General features: G+C 35.3%; 1 protein-coding gene and 1 non-coding gene across 2 annotated transcripts in view; both read right to left on the reverse strand.

Annotated features, from left to right (window-relative positions):
• LOC135078129 (uncharacterized) overlaps window positions 1-7880 on the reverse strand; it is a 49255-nt gene extending 41375 nt beyond the window's left edge. Inside the window, exon 1 of the mRNA XM_063972718.1 lies at window positions 7677-7880. The gene's annotated coding sequence lies outside the window, so the exon portion shown is untranslated. The remainder of the gene's footprint in view (window positions 1-7676) is intronic.
• Window positions 7881-14508: 6628 nt separating this feature from the next.
• Window positions 14509-14581, reverse strand: Trnaa-ggc (transfer RNA alanine (anticodon GGC)). Its single transcript has one exon. It is a non-coding gene; the product is annotated as a tRNA-Ala (tRNA).
• Between the last annotated feature and the right edge of the window lie 262 nt (window positions 14582-14843).

Genomic DNA, 14843 nt, shown 5'->3' on the forward strand with positions numbered 1-14843 from the left:
ATGTAATGAAATTTTAGTATTTCTTGGTAGTATTATGATGAAAAATAGACTTTATACAAATAAAAATAAGTGCTCTATAAGACTGGGGTAGAGTTAGAGTACTTTTAAAATTCTAATTTGAAGTTTTGAAGAAATCGCTGTTTGAATGCTGGAGGCGTTAAAAATTTAAGCAATAAAGTTAGCCGAATAAAACTAATTACGTGCTCTATTTCTGCATCACTACTCAATCTTTCAACCGGGCTAGGATGCGCGCCGTGATAAAATCTTATTGATGAATATGACAATAAAATGTATGGACTTAGCGCGACGTAAAATCGATAAAATGGCGCGATAAAAGCTTACCACGCATCCTATGCCTCATTTCAGGTTTCATTAGAGGCCGAACTTAAGATTCAGGCCACAACAGTTGCGCTGTAGCACTACACTACGTAGTAGTAACGAGATTTTGGATTAGTCCTATAACATCACGTAGGAGCTTTAAAGCAAACGCACCTATAATTGTCGCCCTATTAAGGGTAATAGGTATGTCGAAAACTTCAAGACTTACTACTTGTGATAATTTTGCTACATTCTGAAATATTTCTAGAATGAGTTGGTTCATTAATGCTTTAAAAGGCATAGTGAGCGATTCATTTGGGTTAATTATTGCAATTTGAAGTGATAATTTCTTAGACAAGAATGTAAATAAGTTTAATAACGTCATCTAGATATACTATGTATTACGTATTTATGTGACATGTTTTTTCCCTAGTACTTAATCGCAAATTATAACAGTAACCATTGATTTATTGCTCCCGATGACTTACAATTATTTCCTATTATTTTCGTATTTTGTATGTTACATATTAATCATGCACTATTTAATTACAAAAAAAAAGAAGAAAAAATACAAATTTCACATTAGCAATTATTCATGATCGAAATTAGGTTCACAAAAATCTACAAATCGATTATTGGGGTTCAAAATTAAATCTTCCAATCGATTTAATCGACTAACTCAATCGTCGTCACCCCTTCGTCGAGTCGTTACAATTTCGTACTATTATTGTTATTTTTTTCACTTGCTTCGGCTGTTTGGATTCCGTGTGAACCGACGACCTAAAAAAACTTGCTTAGTAAGTGATATTGAAGCTTGGGCGAGACTTGTTACGTAGAAAATAAACGCTAAATAAAGTAGTAGGAAGGGGACTCTAGGTGAAATACTAGGTTATTTATTAAGTGTAGAAAATACCTACTCCTTTGATTTTAAATAAAATTAGCAGTTGAATTTTTTTTGGAAACGCCTATGTCAGTAAGCTGTCAGTTAAATCTAGGCATGTGAGTAAGGTGCCAATATCGAATATCAGAGTGAAACATCGCAAGGACATGTTAGCTTGCTTTATAGGAAAAATACTTTTATTTACTTTGATATAGCAATATTTCATCCTCTCATGAAATGAAAAAAAAAAAGAAATATTTTATTCAGCGACTTATCACTTTTGTTACTTCTTTTTACTTCTAACTCCTTCAAAATAATAGCACAACACTGCAATAAAACTAAACAAGCTCCCAAAACAATACGCCTTTGCGCACTTTAACTATCCAGATTAAAAAGCAACAAGTCCTTGTAGCCACCCTTTGAATCTCATAATTAAATGCGTGCTCCTCATTGGGCTCTAAACAAATAAATTACAATGATAATACAATATTTTACGGTTCGGTTAACGGGTTAACTCAAGGAAGTAGCATCTCTACGATTTGTTTTTATATTTTTTTGAATAGACCATTGACAAGAGGTTGTCTTTTTTATTTTTTAATTTCGACTTGAATAGGCAAGGGTCACAATGGAATTAATATTTGTTTGTTACGTGACTTTAAGACTATGGAAGGGAGATTTTTATTGCATGGGACCGCAATTTGAATATCGTATGCATAATTAATGGAAGGGACAACTAGGAATTGTATAAATTAGTGTCTTTCCTCTACGTATTGATTAATGTGCTTCCCAATCCCATATAAGTAGACATAATTTAAGACCCGTTTGCCGTTTGTTTAATTTCGCTGTAGATGTTTTAAAAAGATTGGAGAAATTGCTGTCATGTTTGTAAAAGTTGATCCATAAGAGAGAAGTAACTACATAGATACTTTAAAATCTACGCATAAGATCGAATTTAAGTTTGAGATTCGTTTAGTTATTCTGTTATTTATTTACATTACAACTTCACACTCTCAACTCATTTTTTTTATTGTATTATGACCATTGCCCAAACCACGAATACATATTACCCGTTTAGCACTCTATCATTTCCCTATGACATTTCCCACAATTATTATGACAGTTTCAGAAGTACAGGTAGAATTAAGAGCCATTTCACAAAAATATTCCGCGCGAATTTAGCTGAAAACTGTCAACGCAACGAACAAAAGAGTAAAAAGAACGCCGAAATGGACAAAAAAATCTTGAACCGTGACCTTATTAAGACTTGATATAAGTAATTAATTTTATGGTAGAATACGGTTAATAAACTTGATAAATTTATTTAAAATTTTAATAGAGTTTATTTCGTCTTTTAAAGATTTTTATAATTCGATTAATAATGAAACACGAATAGGTATAATATGTAAAATATTATATTAAGTACAAAATAAAGACAGTCAACATAGTGAAAAAAAATCTGCCCCCTTACAGCTCCATCATCGGACTCTGGATATCATTTAGGGATGAAATATTCGTCAAGGCGAATTACACAAACCCAAACTCCACAGGGTTCTATTGTTTTGTTACGGAGTTGCAATGGAGGTGGCCATTGCAACTCCTCAAGATCCATTATCAGACAGAACTAAGAAATAAATAAATAAATATTATTGTTATTAAACAAATAACTAAAATAATTCATCTTACTATGTTACTTCTTACTAGTCTTACTAATATTATAAATACGAAAGTTTGTGTGGATGTCACGATGTATGTTACTCTTTCACGCAAACACTACTGAACAGATTTTGATGAAACTTTACAGTACAGTACAGCAGTATTAGCACAGAATACATAATAGTAGCAACAGAAATCGCAATTGATCAGATGCCGACATTTTAACGGTAATAATAATAATGCAAAATTTCCAACGAACCTGGTGCATTCGAAATCGCACCGTAATACTACGCTCATAAGAGCGCAATTTTTTTGTGATCAGAATGTATCTACCTCGCAGCTCAAGCGTCAGGGTTGTATAAGCAAAGTAAAATAAATAAAAACTTAATTTTAAGAAGCATTTATTGTATTTACGATTGGTAAACGTTAATCTAGTGGTGTTTGTATATCGTACCATCTCCAAAGTACCTATTAATAAACTTCAGTGTTGCGATAATTCGAAATTGGACAAACGTTTTAAAAGGTGTAGTGTCGGAAACAAGACACGGTGAAGTAAAGTTAATGTTTTTATTAGCTAAAATTATAATTGCCTCGCTCTATATTACATGGTTTCATATATCAATATGTGGATTACGTAGTGGGATGTGTTACCACATAAATAATACATGTCTAGTAGATAAGTAATTTTCTGTAACACATTTGTTTGTAATTCCTGTTATTTTTAATTAATTAAATTACTACAGTTAATTATTATTTCTAAATATTACGATTTTCCATTGTAAAGAGGAAAAACAGTGCTGTTGGAACAATAAACCTTGATTGCGACGATGATCGACCGAGCGTGTTTATGTACGCTTGTGTACACAGGCGCGTGGCGGCCCTGACTGATTTGCAACTTAGAGTTGTCGCGCGCTGTAGGTAATTATCTCGGCCGGCATAGGCGAGTGACAGAGGCCTGGTAGGCCAGTCAGTCTGTGTTCAACTATCACTCGGGTCGGATGTTCCTATCGCAAGATCGTTGTTGGTTCACTCAGTTCCAATACGTCTCTAGAGTCTCTCTCAACTGAGCACTAGTGCTGTGTGTAATTATTCTCGGGAATACACTGAGTTTATTAATTTCTACGAGTGGATTTCATTTTTCCTGAGACCTAAACCAGAAGACCCTGTCGCCAGCGACAGCGGACGCTCATCCATCCCTGGCGTCGACCAGAATAACAATATACACCACTACAGTTTTATCACCCAAAAAAAAAATTCTGGGTAATGAGTTATTGTTGTAGTGACAAAGGGGCGGAGCCGGTGTCGCAACAATATGCCCAAAAACAGAACATATTGCTTGTGAAAGCAATGATGACAGGAGCGTCGGCATAATGTAAACAGTTTACATTGCTAGCATACTACTAAAGGTTATTCGAACATTGAATACTGATATCGCAGTGGATAATGAGTACATATTTTGATATCTTTGTGTGTGTGAATTTATAATGCGACACTGAGTTTCGAACTCAGCGCATTACTTAGCATCTCTCTATATCTCTATGGAAGCAAGTTAAATCCAAAATAACATTCTACACCTTTTTAACCTCGTCAGGTAATAATTTTTATAAAATACAAAGCGTCATCTATCAATAGAGAATATATTTTAGAAGTTAATAAATTATACATAAAATATAAACACTAGTTAAATCGTAGAATTTCTAAAAACTAGTAAAGAAATCGTATTGAAAACAATAAAATATTTATTAAAACGTCAAATTATCGAAGATTTTGACTAAAGTTTTAAAAATATTTTATAACCTACATAGAAAAAATTTAGGATTCTAATCGTGAAAGATTTTTTTTTCGTAGCCTATTGCCTTCAAACAAACAAATAATCAAATCTTTCCTCTTTTATGAGTATAGATTTAACAACAAAACTCTCTCGATACAACGCTTCTTTTTCTACACGAAACAAAACTCAAAGCGGATAAATAAATAAACAAATCTTTGGACAATTTTACAGCGCCATCTAGTCCCAAAGTAAGCAACTAATATGCTTGTGTTAAGGGTGCTAGCCAGCTTATTGGATATACTACTTACATACTTTTTATAATTTATTTATTAAATACCCAGACCCGTCAAAGAAATTATAATTCATCATTTCAATTTCTGCTCAGCCGGGAATCGAACCCGGGACCTCTCGGCATATTAGTCAGTTTCGAACCACTACACCAAACGGCCGACTCGAAACAGGGACCTCTCGACATACCATCAAAAATATTTGGTCGCCGTATAAATCACCGCTTCACGACACGAACGCACGTAAACGTCATGGCGGGAAAAATGACACAGGTCCTGCCTTGACGGGCGCTCGCGCCATACTAATCGATGTCGGCTTGAGCATTGTAATTTATACTGTTATTCACATCAATATTTTGACAAATTGGTTACTAATATTTAAACAATAACTGTAGAAATCAATTCTCCAATGAATATTCTTTACTCTGGGATACTTTTATTGCTGATATTGCTGTGTATTTAAACCAAAAATTACGATCAAAATGTGACGTAAATCTTAAAAATTTGCTAAATTATTTTTAGATTTTACTCAATAATGGTAATGAAATTCAAGAATCCGTTTGATTATTGAACTACAAGAATATATGTCCGATGATTACTATATATTTTTAAGTTTATTATACGAGCATAAATAATAGATACAGGACTTTGAAAATGAGTCTGCGGCAATTTTTCCGTAAAATGGTTGTGGGAGATGGGGCACTGCGAATTAAGCAAAAGAGTTTTAGTAAATCCGTTACATTAATGGTCAACAACAAGGATGGACCTATATTTCGCAGTTAATAAATAATCTTTGGGTGTTGCTTAAGATAGTAATTCATGCTTCCGAAATCTTAGAAATTCGCACGAAAATGTAAAATGGCTCTTAATGCTCATAAAAGATAACAGCAAAAATAACGACCTTCCTTAAGCTCGGTCCCACCCTTTCAAAAGATAGCGTGCTAATCATTCTTCCAGTATTAAAAAAATCCACAAATGCACTAGACTGTAAAAGCATTCTCACATACTAAAAAATAAAAGAGGTATGAGTTCTGCAAAAACTCGCGCATGGTCCGCTGATTTTATACTCTATGGGGTGTGTATAATCTGTATTCTCATATTATTCTCTCGTCTCTTTCGTGCGCTATGAAAAGTCATATATCTCTGTCCTACTCTAGCATTAATTAAGGGTCTAACTGACCTTAAAGGCTGATTGTAAGTGCGTGAGAGTGGTTGTTGTGATCCATTGTCTTATTGAGGGTCGCTCAAGGGTGTAAAGGGCCCTTAAAGGTTTCGCGTTTGAATTTCATTGACTTTCCAAGTGCGAGGAAGTGCGAATATGAGCTGAATGGGGTAGAGAGGTAAATCGATTTAATTTATATTGGTTTCGATTCATAACTGCGGAAGTTGTCGTAAGAAGTCATATTTTAAATTCAGTGCTGACCTGAACGGTGTTTCATCCTCAATAAATTAATAAATAAATTGCATTCGCATCCGATTAGTTTCTATCTACATTAAGTTAGTTTTAATTAGTCTCTATATTAATTGACATTCAATAAACTAAAAAGTATCTTAATTTGATTAGGTACCTATGTTATGCGAAAAATTCATTTTTCCGATCGCACAAAATTTATGCCAACCGAGGGTTGTACAAACTATTAAAAGTCAATATACTACGCATTTCAAATACCATCGTCATAGCCCATCGATCCCATACATAATTCCATAGTCGCTATGCACATATCATACATAATTATGCGATTGGGTTTTTGTGAATTGATTACGCCTGAGAAAATGTGTGAAAGTTGTCATGGAGTTTGTTGGTTTATGGAAAACAAATATAGTTCGTGTTTAGTAATAAGTTTTAGTATATGATTGAGGAAAAAGAAAGTAAAGAATAAGAAAATAGACAGAACTTTGAAACATAAAGCGGATAAAGTTGACTGAGTTTCTTTTTGCCACTTTTCAGGAATAGAAATGTACAGCAAGCTCTCTATTTAAAATGTGTGTAAGGGGTAGTGTAAAATATTCTTATTACAAATAGAAGTAGTAAAGCATAAATTAGTTTAGCTAAGCATGTATTTCCTCCTTTCTTTTAATATTTATATGTACCGATGACTCTATCTTTTATTTCCGCCAGGCGTTACTTCTCTAAAAATGTGTCATTTTCTAAATAGATATGTAACCATCATAGTCCATCAAAATAAATACTTATATAAATCCTTTAATATTAAAAATAAAGGGAGGTGACATGTTTATCTTTGACGAAATCTTTAACCTCGAATGACTCTTGATTGTATTTTAATGACAGCCAAAACGAATCATATTTTTATGAAATGTTTTAAATAGTAATGATTTTGTACATTTAATATATTATTTGATATTATAAACTATGTTAAGTCTGTTACCGTGCGTATCTGTTGTAACGGCTCGTCACGTGGTTTTAGAGTCTTTCAGACTTTCAGCAGTAAGTTTTAAACGTACTACGGATTGCATACATATTGAAAATTGTAATTGGAGCTCGTATAGCTACTATGTTAATTTATTTAATTTTAAAAATATTGATTCAATTACGGAAGTGAAAAAGAAGTATTTTTCCTTTAACCATGTTATTGCAGAAAAATACACGAATTTAAGGAAAAAAAATATGTTCATGAGAATTTTAACGCACAGTTGTGTGGGAAGTGAAACTCGCCAATGGAATCCACACGAGGGGCATCCTTTACAATTCCTTATATTTGTCAGTATTTCTTTACAATCGTATCAAAGCATCCCGATCCCGACTCACCGTTCCGTGTCCTCAAAAGAAATCCCTATTTGTTGCACAATACAGGCGACAGTTCCAGAAACATAACACAAAACATTTTCCACAATATCCAAAATCCATGTGCAATTTTCCAGTCACTATATACTTTGATTCCAAAGCCACAATTTTAAAAATAAAAAAAAACCGACCGCGATTCGCGATGCACCGAACTACGTGCTTTCCCGCGCAAAGCTCGCGTTCGAATAAGTTCAAACTTCGAACTCACCTGGGGACTGACGTTTGGCCACATGACTCCCCCGTCCCCTTCTCACGTGCCTGTTTTGTGGTGGTGTAAGCGAGACAGCGAATGGCATTGTGAAGGCGGAACGTTAAGTTTCTTTGGGGATGTTTTTTCTCAGACGTGTTGTTTTGGCGCGTTATCTAGCGGTCACGTGATCACCCGTGTCTATGATAACGGCTGATAATAGTGACATTGAAATAGTTAACACTTACGCCGAATGCGGGTCAAAATTTTAAGCGGTTACTTTTAGTTGAATTAGTATCTAAAAATAGTTTCTTGCTCTACATTTTTAGATAACGTTGTAATGTTTGTATTTTGTAGGTATTTAGCTTCACGTATCTCTAAAGACTGATTACCAATTGATTACTACTGATCTCTATTAGTAGAGCAAAAAAAGAAACATTCCTCACTTGACATCAATCAAGGTGCTGATTAGCCCTGTATGGATACCCTGTTCTCCTGTTCCAGTGTACAACGTTCTTAATTCATTCAACAAAAAATGAGACATAGTACCAGGTATTCTTCATCTTAGTTTTAAAGACGGACCTCAGACTCCAATGCGGGTTTTCGCGAATGAAAAATCCGCCAGATGGCAATACGTTGACGCGAGGTCCAAATGATGCATGATTGGTTATTTTTGACATGACATTGACAGATATGTCAAAATCCACCAATCACGCAGCAGTCAGCCCCCACATCCACGTCCCGCCATCTAGCGGATCTTTCATTCGCGAAAACCCTCATTAGGTAATTTCACAGTACGAAGCTAAGAACTGGACTCAAGTTCAAGTAGTTCATTTAGGCTTATGATTGGTGGGATTTTGATACATAAATTGAGACCAATTACAGGAAAAATCTGTGACTGAAATTAAATTGAGATTTACGTTGTTTTATGGTGTTACCTAGGAGCCATTTTTTTAAAATAAGTTCATCATCATCATCATCATTTCAGCCATAGGACGTCCACTGCTGAACATAGGCCTCCCCTAATGCTTTCCACGTTGATCGATTGGTAGCGGCCTGCGTCCAGCGCTTCCCTGCTACCTTTACGATGTCGTCGGTCCACCTTGTAGGTGGATGTCCCACGCTGCGTTTTCCGGTACGCGGCCTCCATTCCAGGACCTTGGTGCCCCATCGGCCGTCAGTTCTGCGTACTATGTGCCCTGCCCATTGCCACTTCAGCTTGCTAATCCGTCGGGCTATGTCAGCGACTTAAATAAGTTATCAAAATGTTTTTTAATGGGATGGAATTTAAATAACTTTTGTATTAAGCGCCATAAAAATGTAGAGCTCAACAGCCGTTACAGCAACACAAACAAATAATCGAATTAGTTATAAAGTTAATAGGTGGATTTAAACATTTCGTTATAGTCCATCGGCGTCGGGAAAGCTATTAACACGTTGTAAAACAATACAAATTGGGGGATGCCGATGGTTTGCTATCGCATCGACTCGCGCGCATGTTACGCACCTGTTTTTTTGGAATTGAGGTTCCCAAACTACCTATCATAATTTTAGTCTTATATAGAGCTTATAGAGATATGAAATATTTAAAGTATAGTAAAACTAAACCTAAGCAATAATAATAAAATTAAATAGCTCCATAATTTTACTCATAGTAACTATTTAATTGATCCATAATAAGGAGGATCGATTTAAATGTAAGTTCTTCATCTTTCTTCCATTATTTTATCCATATAAAATTCTCCTAAAATTTAAGTTAATTAAATAAAATAATTTAAATATCTGTGGATACAAATCTAACTGTACCCATTCACGGACATCGGCATCAAGATTTACACTGTGGTACTATTTGGTTTTACACTAGGTAGGGGAGACCCAGGAGAGTTGTAACAGAGGTGGGTTGTAACAATATCCATTTCTTTGAACCTAAAACAGTTTATCGTTACCTATTTTTTTTATCTCTGTTACAACTCTCCTCGGTTTCCCTTAAATTTTAGATCATTCTTTTGTCAATTTTTAAACCTCTTCACTAATGTTTGAGCATCTATGTTCCTCGCACTAATGTTTATGTTGGGCGATGTTCTCCGACTGTCTAATTACAAGGCAAGACAGGTGAAACGGCTTGACTTAATGTCTTCCTATTGTTGAAGCCTTCAGAGTTAGTTTCCCTTTATGTCGGTTAACACAATTATTTGGGCACGGCTATAAATATTGATAAAATTACCATCACTAAAGACACATGGTTATCGTTTCAAGTAACGAGTTAGTTGTCGGGTTTATGTTCGTTTGGTGGATAAAATAGAGGTCGGCAGTAGTATGTCGAGGTGCTTACAAAAATACTGGTAGTGTATGTAAATAATGGTAGGTATAAACTTAAAGCTTAAACTAGTGGCCGACCGCGACTTCGTAGGTACTCATGGATCCCCTTTAACCCCATTAGGGGTGGAATTTCGTAAAATCCTTTCTTAGCGGGTGCCTACATCGTAACATCTTCCTGCATGCCAAATTTCAGCCTGATCCGTCTAGTGGTTTGGGCTGTGCGTTGATTGATCACTATGTCAGTCAGTTAGTCACCTTTGAGTTATTGTATATAGATGCACCGGACCCATACATACATCAACAAACCTTAAAACTGAATACATACTGAAGGAATTACAATTCCCTCTATTCATAAATTACGCAAAGGCTGGGTTGCATCATCTTACTTTAACTTTGACATCACAAATCTATCAAACTCCATACAAAAACACCGGTTATCGAAAAAGTTACGATCAAAGTAAGGTGGTGCTACTCAGCGTATTCCTGAATACCTAGCATGAATGCACGTTATCCTAAATCACTCTAGCCCAAATGCACTACTAGCCAAAATAACATTATGAAAAAAGTACCAAAGTGTATCCAGTGGGGTAATTCAAATGCATTTGTCGAGAGTAGAAATCGTCTGTCAAATAATTTTCTAGTAATCAATTTTGAACTGATTGTCAAGGTAATACCGTTGAAAATTGAATATCAAAGCCAAGACGACGCCTAATGTCATTCAGCCGATGGTAGATGCCAAATTTCCAATATCGCGTACGAAGACGGAGAACTTTGTCAATATAGTGGTACATAAGGGTCATAATTAGTGGATGCCGACGATTTTCGCGCTGTCATCTCAACGACTGCCCACCCTTGTCGTTAGAGCAGTCGACTGGCAGTATCTACAGAGTGATCCCAATATGTTGCTATCATAAATATCATAAATTATTATTTAATTTCTTCATAAGCGCACTCTGCCAAATCCTACGTACTCCAAATGTCTAATGCCAAATTTTATACCCCATAACTTTCTCTGTACAATGTATGGAAACAATAAATTACTCGCCATATCTTCTCTTATAAAAGGGCATTTAATAACGACTATTGAACGGAAAGATTACCTTTATTTATTACTACGGATAGTCGGGTAGGGTTGCCATGTTGATGGGACATATAAAGGACTCTACACGCCAAGCCCGGCGGCTTTATCTATACTTCTATACTATGTAATATTATAAATGCGAAAGTAACTCTGTCTGTCTGTCTTTCACGCCTAAACCACTGAACCGATTTTGATAAAAATTTGGCATAGAGATAGTTTGAGTCCCGGGAAAGGACAGTCCCAGGATAGATTTTATCCCGGTTTTTGAAACAGGAACGCGCGTGATAAAGTTTTTCTGTGACAGACAAAACACGCGGGCGAAGCCGCGGGCGGAAAGCTAGTTTCTAATAAAGGAACATGTCGACGACTTGTACTTTATATGACTTTTTTGACACATGTCAAAAGTCGATGACTCGTATCGGCATGTCGGTGGTTGAATAATATGTAGACTGCATTAGACACTTGAGACAAATAGTCTATATATATAAAAGAAAGTCGTGTTAGTTACACCACTTATAACTCAAGAACGGCTGAACCGATTTAGCTGAAAATTGTCAGGGAGGTAGTTTAGAGCCAGGAGAAGGACATAGGATACTTTTTATCCCGTTCGAAATTAAAAAAAAAGTCTGCTTATTTATTGCCATTAAGGCGGAACAAAGTTCGCCGGGTCAGCTAGTTATTTATAAATACACATGGAACTTCTTACACGGTTTATGAGCATAGTTAGCTTTATTTTTACATAGCTTGAATATTATAAAGATATTATAGCCGATTAAATTATTTTTTGCTCTGAGTGCCCAAGCAACTGCACTCAGGAGGATTTGATGAGTGCTACTGACAACGCCACTCTTGTGGCGGAGTTTTGGGCTGACACTGTTTAGGTTTGTTGTCGACACGAAAAGAAGAAGAAGTTTTTTTTTATGATCCACCTTCTTTGCTAAACGAACTTTGAAAGGTAAAATAATTGCCTGTTTATTATTACAACTGATCATATTAATTTTCCCAATATTTTAACAGAAGTTCTAATTTTTTATAATATTTTGTCTCTAAATCCTATTAAGACATCATAAAATCCACACACGGATCCATCTGCTTAAGGACCAAGGACAGTCCATCCGGAATCTAAACGGTTGGTAGCCCTGTATTGGAACTGCGAAAGTTTTTTATATGATCTTAAATCAGAATCACGGCTCTGGAATTGACTGTTCCAGACAAAACGAGTGTACCGTAAAGGGAAGTAAGCCCTTGCAATAAGTTACCATCGTTACAATTTCACTTTTTAAACTCTTGAGACGAGGCATGCTATTGTCAATGACTTATAATGTGTGTCTATTGAATTTAACCATTGCTACTTTAGCTGTGTAATGTTTTGTAATTTATGAAAGTGAGCGAATCTTTTTCAATGTAGGTAGGTAGTGGTACTTACATTCTTTAAAACTTATCACGTAAGGATTAATTTACGAGATCAAGCAAGATATAATAACTATCAAATAATTTAATCTTTTGCAAAAAATATAATAATATTGTACCGCGCCCTACTCTCTCTGACTAGATTGTTGACTGATAGAGAATGCTTTCTGCCATTAAGGAAATTTTTTGGAAAATCACGGGCAAAAAAAGGAATCATAATATCTATCTAAAAACCGAAACACTTTTCTTAGAACCATACTTAGTAATACATACTTACTTACTTCCTAACTAGTACTTTATACTACTTCGTTGCAACTCAACGACCGATCACCATGATACATCTAATCCAGTTCCAAGACATTCCTTCTCCATATAGGGCGAGCAAATCGTTTAATTGCCGAGAATCGAACCCACTGACCCGCCGACCGCTACACAACACGCATAACGGACTAGTGCACGAGACATTATACGATTTGGGTTAAGAAAACACAAAGTAGGTAGGTACTAGTTTTTTATTTTATTTGCTAAAGTTACTAGGTAAATGTAATGGTTGATCATTTTATATTCGACGTCGACAACACATCATGATACAATGCTGAGTCGTGGCACGAGGCGATATCACATTGGATTTATGTGTAAGACGGTTATGAAGAAAACACTTTTTTGACTCTTCGGATCATCGAATCTCAGAAACGCTGACTCTTAGGAGAAAGTGTATGTATAGACAATTTTGATAGATATTTGTATGGTCTTAAACCTTATCATAAGTACATATTTTTGTGATAAAACTTACCGTTTGGCTGAAAATCTCAAAAGCCCATATTTTTTAAGTTTGACCTTGAATATTTTTTTTAGCACATGTCGGATCGATGGGGACTTGGTATCTTTTATACTTACAAGTTTGACATTTGCCACATAAACGTCAAAAAAATTATAACTTTGCCCATTAACACGCACGATGTATTTTGGCGTGCTTCTCTCAGACATTTTTATATTCCACTTTATAGCTGACTACAAAAAAGTTCTTTAATTAGGTACCTATTTTTATTTATTTATGAGATATACCAATATGCTCTCAGGTGACTTGATAAGTGACCTTCCAAGTGCGGGAAAAATCAATTTATGAAACTCATATTCAATTTCAAGTCACAAACATAAACTTTTCAATGTATCTTTCCCTTACTTCTTCAATGTAGACGGCATGTTAACGTAAACACTGGACTCTTATCTCCTCGCAATAGGGGTGACTTTGCAACAAAAAGAAAGTCTGAAGTACTTTTTGTACAAAAACCTCAATTTCGCAGTCATAAATTAGAACAAAAAGACAAAAACAAGTATAACTGTCATCAGTTGCCACTGGCCCGGTCTCGATGGCCGCACAAATAATACGTCCGTAAAGTTGGACGGAAAATACACAACGGTGACGCGTATTCATAAGATGAACTTAGATTTGTATTAAGCTCTACCTTATTTCTTTATTTCGATGAAACTGAAGAATAACAAGCTTGCATGATGAAAGTTAAGGAACAAGTTGTAGTTTTACTACGTCATTTAAACTAAAGAATGATTTATATTTTCAAATAACATGTTGATGTGCTGTTATATCACACTTACTCATTTCTATATTACTTATTTGGTTTAATAAAATACTGACTCTACCCAAACATAATATACTCTAAACATTATGCATATATTCATTCCTATTTCATTAACAACAGATGAGATTACGATGAAGTACATTAGTTGAACCAAAAATAAAAGGGAGTAAGCAAGCATTGCTAAATTATAATAAATCCATCAGCACAAAGCGGGAATCGAACCCACGACCTTTCGCTTGCCGGGCGAATGCTCTTCCATCTGAGCTACTTACGCTAAGAAATTTTAATACTAAGCATTGCTAGTTAATCTACATACTTTTATTTTTCCCCAATCCATAGACCTGCTTGTCAATACGGGTCTCCCTTCTCAATAGGGCACCATAACACCGTATACAGCGGTAGCAGCCTCGTAAAAATATCGTAAATGAGTTAATGATATTAATATCATCGTGATACTTGTAGAATATTCCTTTACGATGTGGCTGTAAAATGTAAGCGTGCCACTGATTTGGGGGGTTTGCTTTTGTAGTTTTATT

This window comes from Ostrinia nubilalis, chromosome 2 (assembly GCF_963855985.1).
Source record: "Ostrinia nubilalis chromosome 2, ilOstNubi1.1, whole genome shotgun sequence".
In the NCBI taxonomy this organism is placed as follows: domain Eukaryota; kingdom Metazoa; phylum Arthropoda; class Insecta; order Lepidoptera; family Crambidae; genus Ostrinia; species Ostrinia nubilalis.